Source organism: Telopea speciosissima, chromosome 11 (assembly GCF_018873765.1).
Source record: "Telopea speciosissima isolate NSW1024214 ecotype Mountain lineage chromosome 11, Tspe_v1, whole genome shotgun sequence".
NCBI lineage: Eukaryota > Viridiplantae > Streptophyta > Magnoliopsida > Proteales > Proteaceae > Telopea > Telopea speciosissima.
The window spans coordinates 22,521,733-22,546,841 of record NC_057926.1 but is presented as its reverse complement, the minus strand read 5'-3'; the positions used below and the strand labels follow the sequence as shown (position 1 = coordinate 22,546,841).

General features: G+C 41.1%; 1 pseudogene; it reads left to right on the top strand.

Moving 5' to 3' along the window:
• The first annotated feature begins 5,582 nt into the window (after positions 1 to 5,582).
• The window catches only part of LOC122644880, a 36,148-nt pseudogene continuing 16,621 nt past the window's right edge, over positions 5,583 to 25,109 (top strand).

Here is a 25,109-nt window from a genome sequence, read left to right as displayed (position 1 = left end):
TTAGCTTCCCTAACCTGTTTAAACATTTCCTCCAAAATCATGGTTGCCTTGGCATAGATCCATCTTTCCCCCAAAATCGTATATGGAAGTGTATCTCCCATTATTCTAAATTAACCACCTATCCCAAATTGAGGTCTCCCATAAAAAAAAATTTAAAGAAAAATAAAAGACTAGAAGAAAAAAAGAAAAAAAAATACTAAAAACAAGAGGGAGTCCAAGGTAGATAGTGCATTTATCCCTCAGAAATCGAAATAATGGTTCCAAAACTGTAAGGTTGCCATATAGGTTGACAGCAAGGGAACCCGTATAGTCTTCACGAGCCACCTACGGGCGACTCCAAATGAATTCTGAAGTAGGGTGGAGGACTATTATACGTTTATGTTTCCAACGCTCTCACTATGTCGCTTTCCTGTTATCAAGAGTGGTCACCTCCAAAGATAAATCATATGCCAATCCAAATCACCCAACAAATCAAGGGGCACCAAGATTGGCTGGGTTTAGGCATATGAAGGACTTTAGATTGGGCGCACACTATTTGAAACAGAAGAGAAACAAGAAGAGGTTTTCAAAAACTTTTTTTTTTTTTTTGTTAAAGGAAGAGGAGAAAGAGAAGAAACTAAAGCACTTCGAATTACTTAAAAATCAGAAAAATAAAGTGGTCAATAATCTCCCCGGCAACGGCGCCAAAAACTTATTTGAGTTAAAATAAAATCGCAAGCGTACGGGTCAATCTTAGCTACGGGTCGAACACGAGGAGATATACGCCACTCTATTTAACTAACTTAAAAGTAATGCAAAGTGAACCAAATTAAAGTGTTAAATTAAACTAACAAAAATCAATGCATCCTAACTCATAAGCATCTAACAAAATTAAGGGATTAAATCGGCGTCCTAACACATGAGCATCTAACCTATCAAACTAAAGCGAATTGAAAGGAATAAAAATATAGCCACATATACTAACCACATAAAAAGAAATAAGGGAATAAAAATGCATCCATAAACCACAACCATATAAAATTAAAATAAAAGAAATAGAGGGGGAAGAAGAAGAAGATAGAGAGAGATAGAGGAGATGGAGAATGAGATTGAGAGTTTAGATAGTAAAACCTGGATGTGCTTGCATGAATGTAAATGAAAAGCTTGAATACTTGCATAAACTTATCATGGCCTCCTCTTCTAATTCTTCAAGTCTTGTCATCAACTTAAGAACTTAGACTAGAAGGCTTAAAACCTAAACTAGAATTAAGAAATTACAACCCAATTGAAGACTTAAATAGAAATTAAAGTATAAACTAAACCTATTATAACCATTAACTAAAAATCATAAAAGCAAACTAGAACTTAGAAAAGCCAAAAATCACAAATTAGAAGGAGAAGAAGAGAAGAAATTTCACTAAGTGAATGAGCTAAAAATTACACTAAAAACTGAATTAAAATTGAACTAGAAACTAACTAAAAACTGAACTAAAAAAATAACTTGTTACAACCTAAAGGGCAAGGGGTATTTATAGGAGGAAGAGAGGAGAAGAGAGAAGAGGGAAGTGTAGGAGAAATATTCCCTAAGAAAAGAGAATATTCTCTTCTCCTTCCTCCTTTACATTGCCTTGAATCCTAAGAACAAGAAAAAAAAAATAGAAAGAAGAAGAAGAGAAGATTGTTTACATAGACCTTCTATTTCTAGAAAAGTAAACTTCCAATTCTAATAAGTGCTTCCTTTTCTTTGTAGATATCTTCTCCATGCTATAAAATCAAAGCATCTTTGAACCTTCCATAGATGAGAAAATATCCTTCAAAATAAATCTATCCCAAGTAGAATTTCAGAAGTGCCCTTAGAAAGTTGGAGGAGAGAGAGAGTATGGGTGATGACTAGGATTCCTTCAAAAATAAATAAAATACCCATTCTATCCTTTAGAAAAAGTGAAGCATGAGGTGCTTATATAGGCCTCACCATTGTGTTCCTTGCGAAAAATCACCCAAAATAGACCCAAATTTCGTCCAATTTGGGTCTTAGTCATAGCCGTTAGGTCCATTAGGTCATGTTTGGGGTGCCCCCTAAGTCCATAGGACTTGATTGTCCACTAAGGTCTGTTTGGTTTAGGCTAGGGTGTATAAAACCCATTATTCACCTAAGTTTGGCCTTGTGGGCCCATTTTTATGCAACTAACCATCCAATGGTGAAGGTAGGGGTCCATATGGTCCAAAGGTTCAATTAGGGTGTCTAGGACATGGGGGTATGGGTCCCATAAAAAAATCATCCAAAAAGACTGATGACCGCAAGAGCGGATCCTCGAGCGGGTTTAGTTCGAGTGAGTCCGTTCATGGCTCTGGTGCTGCTGTCATGGCCCAAACTTTAAGAAAAGTTATGGGGCTTTGGCCCACACTTCCAAGTCTTCGAGGGGATTCTTTTTATGGTATTTCCTGTTCAAGGTCATCAGTGTTGACCATAGCCATAAGGCATTACCCTTTGGGTATGGTCTAAACTGCCCCGGGGATAGGGGTATAATTGGGGTGTGGGTGTAACATCCCCCCAACCTTAATAAAAATTTCAACCTCAAAATTTGAGGCAACCCGGGTTTTAAGGTATAAGGGTTTGTTGAGTATCAACGCTTTGGATTTCCCATTCTTAGACTAGGTCAAGGGTAGGGTCAAAGTGAGGCAGTGCCTGCATGACACAGCAAGTCAAGTTCTTTAATTCTCATTACCACAAGGGTCTCATTACCACAAGGGTGTGGTTCATAGTAACCCTAAGCTCCACTAGGTTAAGAGTCGGTAGTTACCACATTCCAGAGGCCACCACACTGTCTTCTAGACTAAACTGAGTCATAGGGGAAAAAAGGGTCTCTAGGTCTTCCGGATCAAGTGATACCACTCAAGCCTTCACTATCCCGGTTACTCTTGGGTTGCAGGGCTTAACCTGTCTAGTTCCCAGCACAGGGTCTACATTCTGAATGCGTTCACTTTGGGTCGTCTCATTACCTAACCCAACTTTAGGATGAGTTGGAATATTGATGGGACCTCTATATGTGTCACTCCCAGCACAGAGGGAACGCATTGGCGACCCATTACTCCCTTCATATCTGTAGTTGGAAAAGGTCTTGTCACATCCTTCAGTTTTTCAGCTTTCAAAATCTTTGACCCTATCACTAAGTTATCCCACAGGGGAAAAATCCATACTAGTCCTCTCTCGAGAACCACTCAATCTTCTCATGGTTTGAATCCGAGTCAAATCCTTTAAGCAGGTTCCATTTCTAACCTTCCCGGTCATTATTAAATTAATTCCCTATTAACCTATGGTCTGGTAGACTATGGTCAGGGCTCAACTAGCTATCACCATAAAGTCAAACAAGGTCACACTTGTGGCTCAGGAGAACTAGCCTAACACACACAAGAGTGGAAAAGACACATTTATTTTATTTATATCACACCAATCATAGATATAAGTTTAGTAATTACATTCATACCCCTATGGACATATCTATAACCTGGGTCAATCCATAGAAATGAGGGTAGCTCTAGGTACGATATACTCTGTCTCTTTGAAAACCAAGTCACGGTGTAGGACTACCTCCATGAGTCTATACAAGGTTTGGATGAACCAAGTAAAGTACAAATAGAGTAGTCACTAGCTTGAGATGTCATGACTGATTCCCCAGTTCACATGGCCTCATGGTTCACACAGTTAAACTAGCCCAACCAGTCTAGTGGTCTTCTTCCTACAGGCCTGGCTAAGAGTCGAATCCTGTGTACCCCTATACGGGTTTCTACACCACGTAGGTTTAGGTTCACTTACTAACGGGGTCTAAGGATTTGCATCCTCAAGGATAACTATCCTTCTTTTGCATAGGAGGTGAGTCACAGCGTACATTAATGCCTGCCATCTCACATTGGCTGGCCCAGTCGGGTATAAGTCCTCATCCCATTAAATTTTTAGGGCCTTAGCTAGACTTAGGTGGTTCCCACAATTGGGTCACACATTCAAGGTGTCCAGCCTAGGGTATAGGCATAAATTCATCATACATGGGTGGGGTCAAAAGGTCCCCAAAATCTGGGCTCAAAATCCTAAAATAACTCCGGCAGACTCACGAGCGGTGTCTGTACTCTGGGTCCTGGATCCTCCGCGAAAATAAGGAGAGCGGACTAACGAGCGGATGCGGAACGTGAATCCGTTCGTTCGTTCGTCCGTTCTCAGAAGACTCTGAGGCCGAGAGGAAATTAATTGAACAAATCTATGGGTGGACTCATAAATGTGGATCCGCTCCTTGATCCGTTTAGGCTAATACCCAAAATTTCAAGTTCTAAGCGGGACGTATTGACGGGCGGAGTCACGATAAGTGGTTCCGTTCGTTCGTCCGTTCGCAGAATTATAACAAAAAAGAGCCGTGAGTTTTAAAACTCACTTTTGGCTCCAAAGAAGGGAAACACAAATGCAAGGGGAGAGGGCTCTACAAGGTTTTCAGTTGGGCTTCCTAGTACTCCTTTAGGTGGATTTCTTGTGATGTCAAACCTCAAAGTTCATCTCTACACTCTCAAGGTAAGATTTCTCTTTCCCATTCCCTTCTTTCTTCCATTGTAAGATTTGCTTGCCTCTACACATTCCTTTTTCCCATTGTAGAAATTTTTTGCTTGTGTCTCTTCCTTTTTCTTCTTGGATTGGGTATGGACAAACCTAGGTTATGATTGGATTTGATTTTGTTTGCACTTTCATGGCCATGTATGCCAAGATCATGCCTAAAATCGATTTTAGGTTAGGGTTTTGGGTGTAAATCAAGCCCTAATCGATCAATGGCACTATATGGTTGGATTCCTTGTTTGTGCATTGTATATCTTATAATTTTTAAAGCCTTTGCAAGCATTTGAAGGTTGTATGCTATGGTTGTCAAGTGTAGTTGAATCTACTTGGACAATCCTTGGCTTAAGTTGGGTAAAACCTCAATTCTTCAATGTTTCGGAAACCTTAAGTTTATGCTTAATTCTTTATATGCCCTAGAATCTCATAAGAATTCATCTTATTGTTTTATCTTCAAACATCTTCTCTTGCTTATAAGATTGTCGACAAAATCCTTGAAATCCATCCTTTATTTTCCAAATAGTTTATTCACTTGGTGCAACCTCAATTCATTATTTATTATTGAGATTACTTGCAAAATTCTTGGTGCCTATCCCTTTTTCCTTAAATAAATAAATCCTTGTCTCTTGTTGGGGTATTCCTCCCAATCACTTACTTATTGGACATTGGTTGAAACATATAATAGTCAAAAGCACCTATGTTGTTTGTGTTGACCTCATTGTTCACCTCTAAGCTCACTAGGGATCTTATGTAGGCTTCATGTATGATCTAATCTTGTTTCTTTTCTTCTCAATATATCTCCAATGGTATCCATGTTTCACATTCCATATCTTATCATTCACATATGTATATTTGATTTTTCCCATCATGCATGGCTTTCTCTTGAAATCATTCCACATCATTTAAACATTCTTCTCCTATAATTTATTTGCCAACCAGATGTTATTATTTCAATTTGACTTACATTTACTGCCCTTCTTTGTTGATACCTTGGGTGTAGGAAATTCTAATCATGGGTCCTAAGAGGAAGAGGAACCTGGCCATGGTACAAGCTATTCCTACAGCCTATAATGTACACCGATTCACCTCTGAAAAGACCGAAGGGATCTACAGGGAGCATCTCTGTAATAGGAGAATTCTTGTATAAAGAGACGTTATAGTTGAGGAGCTTTTAGCCTACAATGTGGGGGCTAGGTTTGAGAAATTGCAATGGGCCAACATGTTCATTCAACCAGATTTCTACTATCCCACATTGATCAGAGAGTTTTATGCAAATTTGGTCCTGACCAAGGAGGAAGATGATGAATACAAGCTGACTTCCTATGTGAAGGGAGTTATCATTGGTTTCACTGCAACAGAGTTAGGGATTCTTTTCAGTGTTCCTTTAGAGGGTGAGAGGGTATACTATCCTCCAGGTAGTCATCCGGACCAATGCCTTCCTTCGGATGAGAGGTGACAATTGTTTAAGGTTCTCTCCAATGACAGGTTCGAGGAGAATGAAGACCTTTCCAAATTTTCTCCTTCACAGTGGGTTCTGATCTTTATAGCCAGGACCAATCTGGCTCCTTCCAAGGGACACAACACTCTTTCTCCTCTGATGTCTGCAGTTCTGGACCATTCACTCTACACTGGCCAGCCCATCTGTTTACTTCACGTGGTCATGCAGCACATGGCTCGCGCGGTGATGAATCCTGCTCGGAACAACACTCTTCCCTACGGTCGACTACTCACTAGGATCTTCTTATTCCTTGGGGTTGATCTGGACCATGAACCCAAGGGAACATGCACCGAGGGACCTATTGGGTTCAATGCACTGCAGAAGATGAACTTATAGTATGATTATGATAGTGCAGGTGAGCAGGTGCAATATGGGGATGGCAGAGGTGACAGGGAGGAGGATGAGGATGACAGTGATGATCTGGAGTTTATGGGCTCAGGGCCTTCTGTAGCAGGTACTTTTAGTGCACCTGGGAGAGGTAGCGACATTATGATGGCTATTCGGCGACTGACTCTGAGGATGGCGGATGGCTTTGACGATGACGATGTCAAGAAGCAATTCTCCGATCAGGCTCAGCGTCTAGAGGGCATTGAACGAGAGGTGAAAGATCTCAATGCCTTCCTGGGTCACGGTGGTGGCGGTGGTGCACATACCTAGCTCCGTTCTCTTCCAGCAGTCCTTAGAAGTTATTTCAATCAGCTCTTGTTTATTCGGTCCTTGATGGATCTTTGTGGAACTCCTTTATTTTGCTCTTTTCCTTTGGTTTTCCCTTTTTCCTTTTCCTTCTTTTTCTTTTGATCTTGGGTGAACTTTTGTGAACTTTTCATTGTGGTGGATGAATGTACTCTTTATTTGGGATGGAACAAATCAGGTGTTTTGAATTGGTACAGGTGAAATCTTGTGAATTTTGGGTTGAAAGGGGCAAAATCATATGCCCAAGCAGAAATTTAGAACAATTGGGAACTTGTAATTCGTATATATATATTACTTAATTCCTCTTATTCAGATCATTGTGGATTATTGTGGGTTGATTATGCTTAATTCATTATAGTGTGTGAGTTATAGCATATACTTACCTAACTAATATCTACTTAGGACTCAACCAAGCAATTATTTAAATATTAATCATCAGCCTATGTTTCAAACCTTAAGTTCCATGTTACCTATTATCTCTCTAGGTTCTTGTTTCCACTCCAATCAGTCTTCTCCTATATCTGCACACAATTATTTATGTTCTTGAGATTTTTAGTTTAGAACCTAATTGTGGAGAGTAAATCAAGAGGTTACACTAGATTGTGGTCGGTGCAGAGTATCACGCTCTGATACCACTCTGTCACGCCACTATCCCGATGTAAGATATTTTACCACATGGGGGTATGATTGGGACAATCACACATCATCCCAACACCTACCAGGATCACAGATACAGTGTCCCGAGCCATAGTCCACTGTGTTACCACATATTGATAATAGAAAGGAACGTACAGAAAGAATAAACCGTTCCAGATACAGAGTTAGCAGAAGCGAAATTAAATTAAATCATGTGAAATTATAGAGCATCGATTCTCTAATAATAACATATATTATAATTCTATCATAAGTAACCATTCATTATTCTCCTTATAAATAAACACATAGTTTATACATGATTGAGGAATGAAGATAGAAAATTAAATACTAAACAATTGCCACGAGGGCACCAATCTTGCGTATACATCTACATCCAAGTCACAGCCACTGGTTCCACTTGATTCGCATCCAACAGTGATCATCCAAGTAGTACCTCTTGTATAACAACTAAAAAGGACTTGTACAATAGGATTAGCTACACTAGCTAGTGAGGGAGCAAAGAGGAATGCACATACACCATTACAATTCTATCATAAGTAACCATTCATTACTCTCCCTATAAATAAACACATAGTTTATACATGATTGAGGAATGAAGACAAAAAATTAAACACTAAACAATTGCGACGAGGGCACCAATCTTGTGTGTACATCTACATCCAAGTCACAACCCTTGGTTCCACTTGATTCGCATCCAACGGTACTCATCTAAGTAGTACCTCCTGCGTAACAACTAAAAAGGGGTTGCGCAATGGGGTTAGCTACACTAGCTAGTGAGGGAGCAAAGGGGAATGCAAATACACAATATAATCAATATCAATCAGAATGATGCATGCTAATGTTAGATTCATTTTTCACCTAGCACACAATTCTATCGATCAAGTATATGCTATTGTGATAACTCGGGAGACACTGAGGGTTACTTATCCTATCGCCCCAGTGAAACCTCAATTATCACGAAGAGACCTGCGCCGGTAGAAGCCATCATGACCACCCAGTGGCAAACCCCGATAGCCATCACTATCCTTGCCCTGGCCTCTCCCACCTCCACAGACCATAGGTGCTCAGACTATCCAACACATAAACCCCTATTGGCAAGGGTCGTCGCATAAGGGAACAAGTGCCATAGCCACAGATATACTATATGTAGGTCCTATCATCCCGAGAGGTATTCTGGGTGCATCAACGTCCCATTCCATCTAGTACCCAGGTACCAGCACGGCACCGCACATACAGATCAGGATGACATATAACAATTTTGGTAATTACATAAATTGGAGTTTCGGTACCGGCACACCTGACATTGTAGCCTGATACAATGGTGAGCATGATATCACATTCACAACAAATCGCATTTGAATAAAATGCAATGCGCACCATGCTTATGAATATATCATAGTATGCTTAAGATTCCATATTAAATATATGTTCAAGCCCAACAAATCACCCAGAACCCACTCACCTAACACAGGCACCGCCGCGTGTGGTTGACATGAATCTCACCTGGGCTTCCCGCTCTCCATCGAGTTGGGGTAGCCTAGGAATACAAAAAAAATCATTAAAGCATGCATAGAAGGGTCCCATGCTAGGCTCATAAGGTTAAAATCAGATTTCAACCAAGACAGTACGGGCGGACTAACGGGCGGTCTCAGCAGAGGTGAGTCAGTCTCTGACTCCGTTCAGGCTAAAAGGTGGAAACAGAGCGAGCGAACCCATGAGCGGAACTTCTTTCTTGAGTTTGGTGGTGCATACATTCGACACCAAAGACACACTTTAAAAAGGAGCGAATGATCGGCCGGATGTGCTTCTTGGGTCCTTCCCCGCATCCTTTTGATTTTTGAGAGAGACCCGAGAGCAACAGGCCCTAGGCGGAGGCAAACAGAGTGAATCCATGCCTTCGTCCACTCAGGCCAACACACAGGGTTTATATTGGGCAGACTGAAGGGCGGTACCACGATTGGAAGATCCGATCGTTCGTCCGCCGGCAGTCTCTTTCGAGATTACAGAGGGCTTTTGCTCTAGCTTGAAGCTTGGAGCGCCCTAAGCTCTCAGGGACTAGGGGGAGGTGTCTAAGCCTTTCTAGGGTCACTAGGTTCTAGGCTCACCTTAAGGATCCAAGATCTCACAAGGTTTGGGTCTCACAATGGTCCAAAGGTTGGGATTCAAGGTTTAAACCAAGGATTCATAGGCCATGGCTGCAATTGCAGCACTTAGAGGCCTAGATCAACATTCATTAGAGCTCCCAACTAGGGCCGAGCTTCACCTTGAGTCCCAAATGGAACCCTAGGTTAGCCCTAGCTCAAGAAACCAACAAAATCAAAGAGAAATAAGAGAGAGCTAGGTTTGGGGAGCTTACCTTGGTGAGCTTCCTTCTTCCAGCCACTCTCTCCATCTCTTCTCCTCCTCTTTCTCTTCTCCCTTGGGTCTGGCCAGCTTGGGAGGAGGTGTGGAGCTGCCAGCCATCTTAGCATGGCCTCCATCTTCTTTCCTTCCCCTCCTATTCCTTTCCTACTTCTACTTCTCCTTTTTCTCTTGTCTCTTCTCCTCCACGGTTTATGGGGGAGGGGGAGAGATAAGTGAAGAGAGGGGTTTAGGTTATCCTTTAAGGGGTTAGATGGGCCTTAGGGTGTGTTTGGTTTAGGGCCCTTAGAATGTAGTTGACCCATAGGTCTCCAAATGGGTTTTAGTTAGGTCTTAGGACTTGTTTGGTCTTAGTCATAGCCATTAGGTCCATTAGGTCATGTCTGGGGTGCCCCCTAAGTCCATAGGACTTGTTTGTCCACTAAGGTCTGTTTGGTTTAGGCTAGGGTGTATAAAACCCATTAGTCACCTAAGTTTGGCCTTGTGGGCCCATTTTCAATTTTCAACTAACCATCCAATGGTGAGGGTAGGGGTCCATATGATCCAAAGGTTCAATTAGGGCGTCCGGGACACGGGGTTGTAGAAAAAATCATCCAAAAAGGCTGATGACAACACGAGCGGATCCTTGAGCAGATTTAGTTCGAGTGAGTCCGTTCGTGACTCCAATGCTGCTGTCATGGCCCAAACTTCAAGGAAAGTTGTGGGACTTTAGCCCACACTTCCAAGTCTTCTAGGGGATTCTTTTTATGGTATTTCCAATTTAAGGTCATCAGTGTTGACCATAGCTATAAGGCATTACCCTTTAGGTAAGGTCTAAACTGCCCCGGGGATAGGGGTATATTTGGTGTAATAAGATAGGTTCTACTAACCCTTTATCTTTTGTAAAGGTTACCCCGGGTTCTTTGTAAGTATAACCCCGATGTAAATATGTAAAGCTTTAATCATGTTATGGGAACTTAGCACAACATGAATAATGTAGAAAGAAATATGTAATATGTAAATATTTGATCCCTTAGGGATAATCTTTAGCTTCAGCTGCACTCTATTCATTCGATTACATTTTATCTTGTGGATTTGTGGTTTGTGAGTTATATATATTACTTCTAGATCCTGGTGGTTTAGTGGATGTTATAAGGCATCCAGGTCATTTGCCCAATCCTCCTAGGAGATGATTTTGGGGCGTGACACAACATCTTTTGGAAAGGCCTTCATAGCATTAAGAAAAACAATATCTTCACCAGAGCTCCAATTCAAACCAATGTTGTTTTCTTTCTTAACCTCGACACTATTCGTTGACCCAACTGATGATCATGCATTCATAGCTTCCAACTACTTGTCCAATGGTTTTTCGTTGCTTCAAATAATTGCGAGAACGAATCCCCCGCCTAGTTTTTTCTTAGCACTAATCTAGTGTTGGCAAGAGTGACGATTAATAGAATAAATGGACTCTTAAGAATAAATGCTTGTTCTGAATTTACATAAATATGATATTAGAGGATGATCTTGATCTATATATACTGTACATTGACATTAACAACTACAAAGAAGAGCTTTTTAAGCTTATGTGAGCCAAATGTTCTTAGCTTTATTTCTACATTAGCTTTTGAGATGCAGAAATCCCTTTTCAAGTCAATGACCCTTTTTCATACAAGAAGCCTTAGATATACCCAGAACTGTAGCTACAGTCTTCTTCCATCTCATGATAACATCTTTCAGAAAGGTCTTCAGAGTATTAAGAAGAGAAATATCTTCACTAGAGCTCCAATTCAAACCACTGTTGTTTTCTTTCTTAACCTCGACACTATCCGTTAACCCAACTAATGATCCTATTGTGAGGATGCATTCCTGACGCGTCACCGTGCGGAGGGAGGGTTTGTTGCTCCTCAGTTGGAGACAGAGAAGGAGGGAGTCTTCTCGATGTCAATTTATCAGGGAATGGGGGTCATTCAATCATAAGAGATGGATTCGCCACCCAAGATTAGGGCCTAGAACCCGATTGGTGTAGCCTTGTGAAGGGCTACGAGATTTCGTTTGGTCTAGTCAGAGATTTGGGGTAAGTGGTCAGGTTACGAGAGTGGAAAGGTGTTAGGCACCCACCTTGTCGGATAAATTGGTCTTTCTACTAGATGCTTGTTTTTGAATATTCTCCCTTTGATGAATGTCCTAAATCCACATGCTTAGCTAAATAATGATCCACAAACTGCTTAAATAAATTAAACTATATTATATTAATTATTGCACACTACACATGAATACTTGAGAGTCTACATTGTGCCAAAATTAAAGATTAACGATAGAAATGTATTCATGTTTCTCTCAATGCACAAGGGAGCAAGTAGAGAAGTTGACGAGAGTACGCTTTCCTGGGCTTTAAGTTCATGTGGGGCTGCACGGGCTCACCATCATGGTATTTAGCTTCATTCCTTGGTGATGAAAACTGGGTTCTATGCGTATATTTACGTTGGATGTGCTTTAATTAGTTCGTACGGTAAGTGTGGAGGTTGGATTTGAGTTCATGTGGGGCTGTATGGGCTCTCTGTCTTGGTATTCAGCTTCATTCCCTGGCAATCAAAACTAGGTTCTAGATGTATATATTTACATTGGAAGTGCTCTAATTAGTTCGTACGGTAAGTGTGGAGGCTAGACGATACATATCGGGTGTTCGAAGAAATACCTGTTAAGAATGTAGTTTCATGGACTACAATTAGTGATGGCTATGCTGATGCAGTAGGTTCTAAAAGAATTCAAGGAAACAGAATTAGAGTCTAAAGAATCAGAAAGAAAAAACTAAATTTAACTTCTTAATCTTTGATGGGTCCTCTCTATTTTACAGTCCCTATTTATACACTAAGAACATCAATTGCAACCACTTGTACTCCCAGCTATCAATTAGTTACAAGACTTTAACAACCCCCAAACTACTAATCGACACTAACAAGCTCAACTAATTCAAAATTACAATTCGAATCCTTTTAGCCAACTGGGCCTATTCCTCTTCCTTTTTGGTCTGATGTCATCTTTCACTTGAGTAGCTTTGCTGATGTGTGTGTTCTGTTCCATTTGTTGTATTTCATCTGTATCAATACCTTCCTCTTCAGAAAACACCTTGTCCTCAAGGTGCAAATGAGGATAAAGAGCAAAAAATTCAGTAGCATATTCCCACAAAGCTTCCTCCAATGGTAAGGAGTGCCATTGAATGAGCAATTGCTCAGAAGCTGGATCATCCTTTGCAAGTCGTCGCTTCCCAATAATAGCCAAAGGCTGCAATACAGGTCCATTACCGAGGCTGTCACAAGGTAGAGGAGCAATTTAAGAAGTCACAGGTCCATGGTAAGGCTTACGCACTGAAATTTGGAAAAATAGGATGAATCCTAGAAGTCTGAGGAAGATCCAATCAGTAAGCAACCTTGCCAATCTGCAGCAACACCTTGTATGAGCCAAAGTACTTTGGACTTAGTTTGTGAGAAATTTGACATTCCACAGTAGTCTGTGTCACACCCCCATTCCAATAAAGGATAAAATACTATAAAAGGGGTATGACAGGATGCTCACCAACATCCTAACCACTACTAGGATCTCAATGCAGTGGCCAACTCACAGTCTTAAACTAATATAAACTTACAGTAATATTAGAATGCAGAAAGTAAAGGAATATTTCATTCCAAAAGATCAAAATTTGGGCAGAAGCGTTACAGATACAAAGGATGGATTCAAAGTCTACATGATAGACTGTTTAATGTTTTACATTTGACCCAAAAGATTTATTAAAAACTGAAACAGTAGAAATACTACTAAATATATACAATACTCATGATGAACAAAATAACAAAAGATGTAATTGTGCCCTAATGGCACAGACCATGAGTTTACGCCATCATCAAGGTCCAAATTTATGGCTCTAATTAGTCCACATCAAAAGAAAGAGGATCCCCATCATACATCACGTGCATACAGCTAAAAAGGGTTGCATAACGGGGGTAAGCTCCACTGAGCCCAGTGAGGGGATGGGGAATGCACACACATACAATTCACAAATAGTCCATGTTGCATGTAATATTAAATATATTTTCCACTTAACAAACAGTCTGAGTCATGGTATATGCTACTGTGATAACTTGGGAGACACTAAGGGTCACTTATCCTATCGCCCCAGTGAAACCTCAATTATCACAAGGGGACCTACGCCGGTAGAAGCCATTATGACCACCCAGTGGCAGACCCCGATAGCCATCACTACCCCTGATCTGGCCTCTCCCACCTCCACAGACATCAGGTGCTCAGACAATCCAACACATAAACCCCTATTGGCAAGGGTCGTAGCATAAGGGAGCATAAATCCTAGCCACAGATATACTACATGCAAATCCAATCGTCCTGAGAGGTATTCTGGGTGCATCAACGTCCCATTCCATCTAGTACTCGGATACCAGTGTGGCACGACGAATACAGACCAGGATGGCAAGCAATGAATATCATAAACATTTTGAGGATTCCAACACCGGCATACCCGGCACCGTAACCCGATATAATTAAATAAAGTAAACATATTCACATTTCATCAATTCATATCCAACATAGTTTATGTGCAAGAATGCAACATATTAAGAATGGATGCAAGCATACATAATTATATGACACACATATATATATATATATATATATATATATATATATAACAAGCCCAAACATCACCCAAAACCCACTCAAAATAATTTCGGATATCGTTCTATATATATATATATAACAAGCCCAAACATCACCCAAAACCCACTCAAAATAATTTCGGATATCGTTCGATGTGTTTGGTAAGGATTGCCTTGATATATGCTCTCCTGTACTGGTTAGGTAGCCTAGGGATACATGAAACATAAAGTTAAAAAGTGTGGATGGGTCCCAAGGGGAGCCCCAAGTGTTATAGACAAGTAATTCTAAACTGAAATCCTTAAGTCAGTCTGATTCCCAACCATCTTCTTTGAGATCCAGCAGTCTCATGGGCTAGGGGAGGCTGTCCTAGACCTTCCTAACAGCATAATGTCTCATATCGTTCAATGGTCTTGGGAGATCCCATGGATTGGTCTCTCCTTAGGATTTTCAATTTCTAGGTTGAGGTCACAAGTCCCTTAGGACAGTAAGGGGGTTTTTTGAAGGTGTCAAGGGTAGACCTTGGCACCTCAATAGGTCAATTAATTAATATATTTAGGGGGCAATTTAGGTGGTAATTAACTCCTACTAAAATTTATTAAGTCTTACACAAGCAGCCACAATTTGGGCGAGGTCATCGAATTACAATCATATTCCTAAGTTGCTGTCAAAATATATCAACTAGGTTTGGGCCCACTTTTGAGGGTCTTTTGTTTGGATTTGGTCCACGGTTTCTGCATAGAAATTTATCCCTTTAAGTCTATTTACAACGCAACATAAATCGCATCAATACGATATGTATAGATAAAGTTATGGCCAAAATACTAAACAGTGGTCATGCTGTAAACTACGGGCAGATTCACGAACGGATTCTTTTGTGTGAGTCCGCCCGTGCATCCGTTCAAACCCTGAGACACACCTGAGACGCACCCGAGACAATCGGATCCACTGGAGGATGCACTATTCTGAGTCTGCCGCTGAGTCTGTTCGCAGCAGGAATGAGTTGAACTCTGAATTGCATCCTAATTGGTTCCCAAGGCTCCCAATGGCTTCAAGGGCTTGTAGGAATGACTTCCAGGGTTCATTAGGGTCTCTATAATCCTAATGACACAATGCATTAAGGCATCTATGGTCTATATCCAATTCCTCAACCCAAACTTGGTTTTTTGGGTAAAAATCTAGGTTTTCATGGCTTGGGTTGAATGGCACTTGAAAGAGAGGTGAAAGGGTATGCAAAGGCATCCCAAAGGGACTACAATCATTCCTCCAACAAGAGCATTGGGTCCCAAGTGGAACCCAAGCTAATCTCAACCTCAAAATCCAAAACCTAAACTAATAAATAAAGAAAATGGAGAGGGAGAGATGGAAAATTCACTCACCTCAAATGGAGAAGTAAAATCTAAGGCTAGGTGAGCCCCCTTTCTCCTTCTACTTCTTCTTCTTCTTCTTCTTCTTTTCTCTCCACTGTTTGGCTAGATAAGAATGAAATAGGATTTTGAGCTAAGCTCTCTTTTTACAAATGAAATGGGGCTTAGGACCTGTTTAGTTAGGTACCCTCAACCACTTACTGGCCTCTAGGTTTAAATGAGTTTTAGTTGGGCTTTAAGTCTTGTTTGGCCCATATCTTTACCCATTAGGTCTAGTTAGTTAGTTAGGACATGTTTGGTTTAGCCTTAAGTCTCAGAAGACCTATTAGTCCTAAGGCTTTGTTTGGTTTTGAGTTAGATATAAAACTCATTAATTCTTTAAGTTTAGTCTTGTGGGCGCACTTTCATGACCGAAATAATAATTTAATGATAAGGGTGAGGGTCCATTTAGTCCAAGGGTCTAAGTATGGTGTTTAGGACACGGGAATGTGGGTCCCACAGGAAAATAAACCAAAAGGGCAGGTAACAGCATGGGTGGATCCTTGAGCGAATTTAGTTCGAGTGAGTTTGTTCATGACTCCAGTGTTGCTGTCAGGGCCCAAACTTCAAGAAAAGTTACGGGGCTTTGACCCGTACTCCCAAGACTTCAAGGGGACACTTATAATAAAATATTAGGTTCAAGGTCATATTATTGACCATTGCCACCATGGCATTACCCTTTGGTAAAGGTTTAAATTACCCCGGGGTATTAGGATATGTTTTGGCTGCTGGTGTAACATCCCCCCAACCTTATTAAAAATTTTGTCCTTGAAATTTGATGTGTCTGGGGTTCCGAATAGATAAGGATACTCTGACCGCTTTTTATCTTCTCATCACCCAGATGCTCCTTGATCAAAATGCTCACTCCACAGTACCTTCACAATAAGATAGTATGGTTGTGGAGACTGAGCTTGTTGCACCCTAGGTTCTCTTCAGGTCCTCACCATAGGTTGAGACGGCAACAAGTTCAGGTCATTCCCAAATCAAAATATTAGCTGAGTCTAGGATGTACCTCCTCAATATCAATACATGGAATACATCATGGACTCCTGCCAATTAAAGGTAATGCCAACCTTTATGTCTTTAGTTAATGATCTTCTCAACTCTCATTCTTACTGAACCTCATCACCCATTTGGTTGGTGATACCTGAAGTAACACATCGTCTCCTACGGCAAACTCCAGGTCCTCCCTTCCCGTAGGGATATAACTCTTCATTGTCAAGTCAACGACAAGCTAATGCGACTCGTGAGTCAAGACAAGCTTCAGGCTGGGAGTGTACTCTCTCAAAATCGATACATGGAACACATCATAATTACCTGTCAAGGATGGTGACAGTACCAATCCATACACTTTAGCTTCACTCCTACTATTTCTCTTCTCGAATACATCTATTGACTTTAGTAACGCTGCATCAGCAAGTCAGGCTTCTCTGATCTTCTCCATCAATGACGATTATACCACTAAAGTTGTAAATGACCTAGCGGTACCTTCTATCAACAGTTCAGAATCCTCTCTTTAATAATATCCATCCTTACACCCTTACACTGGTGGCCTAAAATTCTCCAAGTTCGATTGATCTATGTTCAACATATCCAAGGATCTGGGAGGATCGACTTCGAATAATCCTCGAGAATCAACAGATCCAACTATCTCTATATAACACGCCCAATGTCTCTATTCTTGAGGTTTTTTGGGTTGTAAGGTATAGGTCTGTACTACCCTTTTTCTCACAAGGCTTTTGCTCTGAAGACTCACTTCTGATTCTCCAATACTTAACTCAACTTTAGAATGAATTGGAATAATGATGGAATGCCCTATTTGCTCACTCCTAATACGGAGGGAACGCATTGGTGACCCATTACTCCACTCATACCTATTGTTGAGTAAAGTTCTGTCAAATCATTTAGTTCCAATTTTCAAAGCCATTCAACCACACAAGACTACAAGACCAACTCCCGACAAAACATTCTACACCGACTTCCATCCCAAAAGCTGTTACCAACTTCTTTACCTCTGGTCTAGACTACCTCTTCTAACCAACCTTCAGTTGTGGGTGAACAGTCGTATTAACTCTCTACTACACGCCTTACAGTCTTTCACCACCCCTCCGAAATTTAGACACACATCTGGGATCCTACAGGGCAAGGTCCATGGACTAGGTCCATATACCAAGTCATTCCCAGCATTTTTGGTAAGGTTACCGACAAGTCCTAGGAATGGCACTCCCAAGTGACATGGGTGCCATAGGCTCACTCTAGAGTACTCAGGACCACTCCCAGTACTTCTAGTACGGTCACTAATGAGTTCTAAGAATAGCATTCCCAAAGGGATGCATGGGGCTGATGCTCAAACTCGATCGACTCACCTAAGTGATGCTCAAGGTCAGGCTAGATTTAAGAATCAGCTCTCCTGAGGTACACTCAGGGCCAATACTGAAATCTCCATCTAACAATCTTAAGCAGTACTCGGGGTTAGGCAAGATTTAAGAATTAGCTCTCATGAGGTCACTCAGGGCTGACACCGAGATCTCCATCTGATACTCCTAAGTGGTACTCAACCTCAGGCAAGATCCAAGCCGCTCTCCTAAGGATCGCTCAGGGCTGAGACTGAAATCTCCATCTAACACTCTCAAGTGGTACTCAGGGTCGAACAAGGCTATGGATAAGCACACCTAAGGGTATTCGGGGCCAATCTCAGTACTACCGATATCTCCCAAAGAAGCTTAGGCCAATCACTGAGGCCATGAGAAACAAAAGAAAAGAAAAGACCAACCCCCCTTCTAATCGTTAGACTATGTAATAAGTCCTTTGGTGAGTCTCTCACTGACAGTAGGCTATGCACTAAGGGATTCCTACAACAACGGTCGACAACTAAAAATTGAGTTCAAAGTTCTAAACAAAAATAGAGCATAAGCATGTAATAGGTATGAACATATGGTACTTGACACAATGAACATCATCTTAAAGTCATGTTAGCAATGTGAAGAAAACAATGCATGTCAGGCATTAGGAATAAGATACCTATCACTGTGCTCGATGGTGACTCTGTCTACTCTAGAATCATGGTGAGACGTTGCCTTGGGATCCACTGTCTCGCTGTGACCCCTTGGGATACAAGACATTCAGATACGGCACATACTCAGCCTTATGGTATGGGCAACTCCTAATCATATGCCCTCGCTCGCTGCATCCGTAGCAAGCAATATTTGGATCACAAGCCTAAGGGGTACTGGTGGATCGTGACGATCGATCATGTGGATTTGCATTCCATCTCCCAGACTGCACTGCAATTGAACCAAGGTAGGCCCCTTTAAAATTCTTGTTGGGTCCCATGGGTTGTTGTGGACTTGTAGGTCTCTTTCCAGATTTGGGCTGAGTTAGGTATTCCTCCTCTTGTACGTCCTTCCCAGACTTATCAGGTATAGGGTGTGTAACACGCATTGGGGGAGTCCCTGGTACAGCCTGTGCCCGCTGCACAGTGTGAAACTGTGCATTCAGACTAGCCATGAACTATTGCTGCTGATGTTGCACTACAGTAGTTACCTCATTCATGAATAGTTCTTGATGTTGCTGAAGGTCTTTTAGCATATCCAAGAACGTTTCCTTTAAAAATTCATCTTGGCATCAAAGGAAACTTTTCATCATATCATTCACCATAACGGTGACATCATGAGCAGTGAGGAAGGGTTGTGCAGCATGTGCAGGGGGTGGGTTGCCCTGCACACCAGTGGTAGCAGGTTCCGAGGGAGGCACAGGTGATGGCACCTGCGATGGGGGCACTGGCTGCCTTTCCCCTACTATTGCTTGAAGTTGGGCATTCAGGTTTTGCATGAATAAGCATTGTTCTTGTTGCATAGCCCACTGATCCTGTAGCATAGCTTGCAACACGTTTCCCAGCATTGCGGTAACCTCTGCATCATTTTGAACTGGAGGCATCTCTAACAGAACCGTACCTGAGGAGTCTGCGGCGTCATCATGTGGAGGGGAATGATTCCCACTAGAACGGGTACGGACCATTTCAAGTACCTGCTCATTTGCCACCCTCAACATAAATACACCAAAACATCAAAGTACAAAAGAAGAGTTTAAGTTATTGAGTTCCCACACACATATGCATGCATAACAAGTCGCAAGTTCTGGGAAAAATATAATATGAGTTAGAATTGGACTGGCCAAAGAAAGCTAATCAAAAATTCCATAGTTGGCTTGGATGGTTAAAGTGCAAGTTGCAAATAGATCATATAATTGCCTGATCAACCATCCAAAAATCTACATTCAAACACAGAGACTGGTAGTGACATGGAATCCTAAGCATAGGGTCCATAGTTCTTTTATGTTTTCTTACGTTTTATGCTCTTTACATTATTTTAGTTCAAGTAGTAGCAGTTTATTTTTATTTTTTAATTTTTCCCATTTATGTAAGAGCTCGAGAAATTCAGATGAAATTATGACTGAATAGTTGCTTCTTCATTACTGTGCCTTATTACTTTGTTTATTATCGATGTTATTGGCTTTCACTCCTAACTAGTCTTCTACCTAGGTTGTGTACTCATCAACTTATTGTCTTGAAAGCTTTCAAGTTTTGAACCTAATTGTGTAGAGTAAATCAAGGGTCTCCCCTAGACTATGATTGGTGTAGAGCATCACGGCTCTGATACCATTCTATCACACCCCCATTCCAATAAGGATAAAATACTATAAAAGGGGTATGATAGGATGCTCACCAACATCCTAACCACTACCAAGATCTCAATGTAGTGACCAACTCACAGTCTTATTTAAATTACAGTAATATTAGAATACAGAAAGTAAAGGAATATTTCATTCCAAAAGATCAGAATTTGGGCGGAAGCGTTACAGATACAAAGGATTCAAAGTCTACGTGATAGACTGTTTAATGTTTTACATTTTGACCCAAAATATTTACTAAAAACTGAAATAGTAGAAATACTACCAAATATATGCAATACTCATGATGAACAAAATAACAAAAGATGTAATTGTGCCCCAATGGCACAGACCATGAGTGTACGCTATCATCAAGGTCCAAAATCATGGCTCCGATCAGTCCACATCAAAAGAAAGAGGATCACCATCATACATCATCTGCATATAGCTAAAAAGGGTTGCGCAACAGGGGTAAGCTCCACTGAGCCCAGTGAGAGGATGGGGAATGCACACACATACAATTCTCATATAGTCCATGATGTATGTAATGTTAAATATATTTTTCACCCAACAAACAGTCTAAGTCATGGTATATGCTACTATGATAACTCGGGAGACACTAAGGGTCACTTATCCTATCACCCCAGTAAAACATCAATTATCACGAGGGGACCTACGCCAGTAGAAGTCATCATGACCACCTAGTGGCAAACCCCGATAGCCATCACTACCCCTGACCTGCCCTCTCCCGCCTCTACAAACATCAGGTGCTCAGACTGTCCAACACATAAACCCCTGTTGGCAAGGGTCATAGCATAAGAGAGCATAAATCCTAGCCACAGATATACTACATACAAATCCTATCATCCCGAGAGGTATTCCGGATGCATCAAGATCCCATTCCATCTAGTACCCGAATATCAGCACGGCACGGCGCATACAGACCAAGATGGCAAGTAATGAATATCATAAGCATTTTAGGGGTTCCGATGCTGGCATACCCGGCATCGTAACCCAATATAATGAAATGAAGTAAACATATCCACATTTCATCAATTCATATCCAACATAGCTTATATGCAAGAATGCAACATGTTAAGAATGGATGCAAGCATACATAATTCTATATATAAAACAAGCCCAAACATCATCCAAAACCCCCTCACAATAATTTCGGATATCGTTCGATGTGTTAGGTATGGATTACCTTGATATATGCTCTTTCGCACTGGTTAGGTAGCCGAGGGATACGTGAAACAGAAAGTTAGAAAGTGTGGACGGGTCCCAAGAGGAGCCCCAAATGTTATAGACAAGTAATTCTAAACATGAAATCCTTAAGTCAGTCTGATTCCCAACCATCTTCTTTGGGATCCAACAGCCTCATGAACTAGGGGAGGCTGTCCTTGACCTTCCTAAGGGCATAATGTGTCATATCATTCATTGGTCTTGGGAGATCCCATGGATTGGTCTCTCCTTAGGATTTTCTATTTCTAGGTTGAGGTCACAAGTCCCTTAGGACAGCAAGGGGGGTTTTTGAAGGTGTCAAGGGTAGACCTTGGCACCTCAATAGGTCAATTAATTAATATATTTAGGGAGAAATTTAGGTGGTAAATAACCCCTACTAAAATTTATTAAGTCTTACACAAGCAGCCACAATGTGGGCGAGGTCACCGGATTACAATCATATTTCTAAGTTGCTGTCAAAATATACTAGCTAGGTTTGGACACACTTTTGAGGGTCTTTGTCTTGGAATGGGTCCACAATTTCTTCATAAAAAATGTATCCCTTTAAGTATATTTTATAACTCAACTTGAATCGCGTCGATACGATATGTATAGACAAAGTTATGGCCAAAATATTGAACAGTGGTCATGCTGTAAACTACGGGCGGATTCACGAACGGATTCTGTTGTGTGAGTCCGCCTGTGCATCCGTTCAAACCCTTAGACACACCCAAGATACACATGAGAAGGGCGGATCCAAGGGTGGATGCACGATTCTGAGTCTGCCGCTAAGTCTATTCGCAGCAGGAATGAGTTTTTCAACTCCGAATTGCATCCTAATTGGTTCCCAAGGCCCCCAATGGCTTCAAAGGCTTGGAGGGATGACTTTCAAGGCTCATTAGGGTCCCAATAATCCTAATGGCACAATGAATTAAGGCATCTATGGTCTATATCCAATTCCTCAACCCAAACTTGGATTTTTGGGTAAAAATCTAGGTTTTCATGGCTTGGGTTGAATGACACTTCAAAGAGAGGTGCAAGGGTATGCAAAGGCATCCCAAAGGGACTACAATCATCCCTCAAACAAGAGCATTGGGTCCCAAGTGGAACCCAAGCCAATCCCAACCTCAAAATCCAAAACGTAAACTAATTAATAGAGAAAATGGAGAGGGAGAGATGGAAGATTCACTCACCTCAAATGGAGAAGTAAAATTTAAGACTAGGTGAGCCCCCTTTCTCCTTCTTCTTCTTCTTTTCTCTCCATGGTTTGGCTAGATAAGAATGAAATGGGATTTTGAGCTAAGCTATTTTTTTACAAATGAAATGGGCCTTAGGGCCTGTTTGGTTAGGTGCCCTCAACTAGTTAGTGGCCTCTAGGTTTAAATGGGTTTTAGTTGGGCTTTAAGTCTTGTTTGGCCCATATCTTTACCTATTAGGTCTAGTTAGTTAGTTAGGACATGTTTGGTGTAGCCTTAAGTCTCAAAAGACCTATTAGTCCTAAGGCTTTGTTTGGTTTTGAGTTAGATATAAAATTTATTAATTCTTTAAGTTAAGTCTTGTGGGCCCACTTTCATGGCCCAAATAATAATTTAATGATAAGGGTGAGGGTCCATTTAGTCCAAGGGTCTAAGTATGGTGTCCGGGACACGAGAATATGGGTCCCACAGGAAAATAAGCCAAAAGGGCAGGTAATAGCACGGGCAGATCCTCGAGCGAATTCAGTTCGAATGAGTCTGTTCGTGACTCCGATGTTGCTATCAGGGCCCAAACTTCAAGGAAAGTTATGGGGCTTTGACCCATACTCCCAAGACTTCAAGGGGACACTTATAATAAAATATTAGGTTCAAGGTCATTAATGTTAACCATTACCACCATGACATTACCCTTTGGTAAAGGTCTAAATTACCCCGGGGTATTAGGGTATATTTCGGGTGCGGGTGTAACAGTCTGCCTATAAGGCCGCAATCTAAGTAACACATATTCCCCCTCTGCAAATTTCATATCCACCCTATATTTATCTGCCTTCCTCTTCATTTGGTTTTGACTATGAGATAAATGTTGTTACTGTTCCATCACCGCCCTCCTTTCACCGAGGGCGTGATCCAACACTTCCAAACTAGTATCACCCTTACTATACATAAGAATGGAAGGGGGAACTCTGCCAAACATAGCTTGATATGGGGACATGCCAAGAGAAGAGTGTACAGTCGTATTATAATGAAACTCTTTCAAACCTAAGAATTTGAACCAAGAATGAGGGGAATCTAATGTAAAAGCACGTAGATATTGTTTAAGGCCCCTGTTAACTACCTCGGTTTGGCCATCAGTCTGAGGATGATAAGAAGAACTCATCCTTAATGCAGTGTTGTGCAGACGAAAGAGTTCCTTCTAGAATCTGCTAAAAAATACAGCATTTCAATCACTTACAATGCATCGAGGGAATCCATGATGTTTACAAATCAAATCCATAAAAAGAGTAGCCACCTTAGCTGCATAATAGTGAGTAGGTAAAGCTCCAAAATGAGCTGACTTAGAAAGTCTATTCACCACGACTAATATTACAGTATACCCATGAGAAGGGGAGTAAATGTGTAATAAAATCCATGCATAAATCCTCTTAAACTAGCTCAGGGATTGGGAGGAGCTGTAAAAGACCCAAAGGACCTACGTTTCTGGGTTTGACTTGTTGGCAAATAACACATTGTTGAACAAACTATTGCACATCCAATTTCATGTTCTTCCAGCTGAAATTTGCACTGAGCCTGAGAAAGGTTCGCAGAATTCCAGCATGACCCCCTACTGGTGAAGCATGAAACTCCTTGAGAAGAATCTGTTTAAGAGAGGAAGTGGGACTGACAAACAACTTCCCTTTATAAAATAACAGCCCATTCCTGTACTGCCATAATAAATGATCCTGAGGTATAGAAGTTACTTCTACAACCTTACTGATCATAAAAGGATCAGCCTGATGCTCTGCTCGTAACTGCTCTAATATATCAAACTGTGGAAGGGATAATGCTATAAAACTAGATGGATGCATGTCGGATACAGGAATTCTGGATAACCCATCAACAGGTCTATTTTCCTTGTCAGGTTTGTACTTGATCTCATATTTGTACCCCAATAATTTAGTCAAATAATGTTGTTGCTCCAGGGTTTAAATTACCTGTGTCATCAACTCCTTGAGACTCTTGTGATCTATAAAAATAATGAATGTAGTCCCCAACAGATATTGTCTCCATTTGGCGACTGCAGTAGTAATTGCATAAAGTTCTCCAATATAAGCGGAAGCCACTTGCATTCGAGGACACATCTTCTTGCTAAAAAAGGCAATAGGGTATCCAAACAAAAGCAAAACAGCACCTATAGAAGTACCCAAAGCATCTGTTTT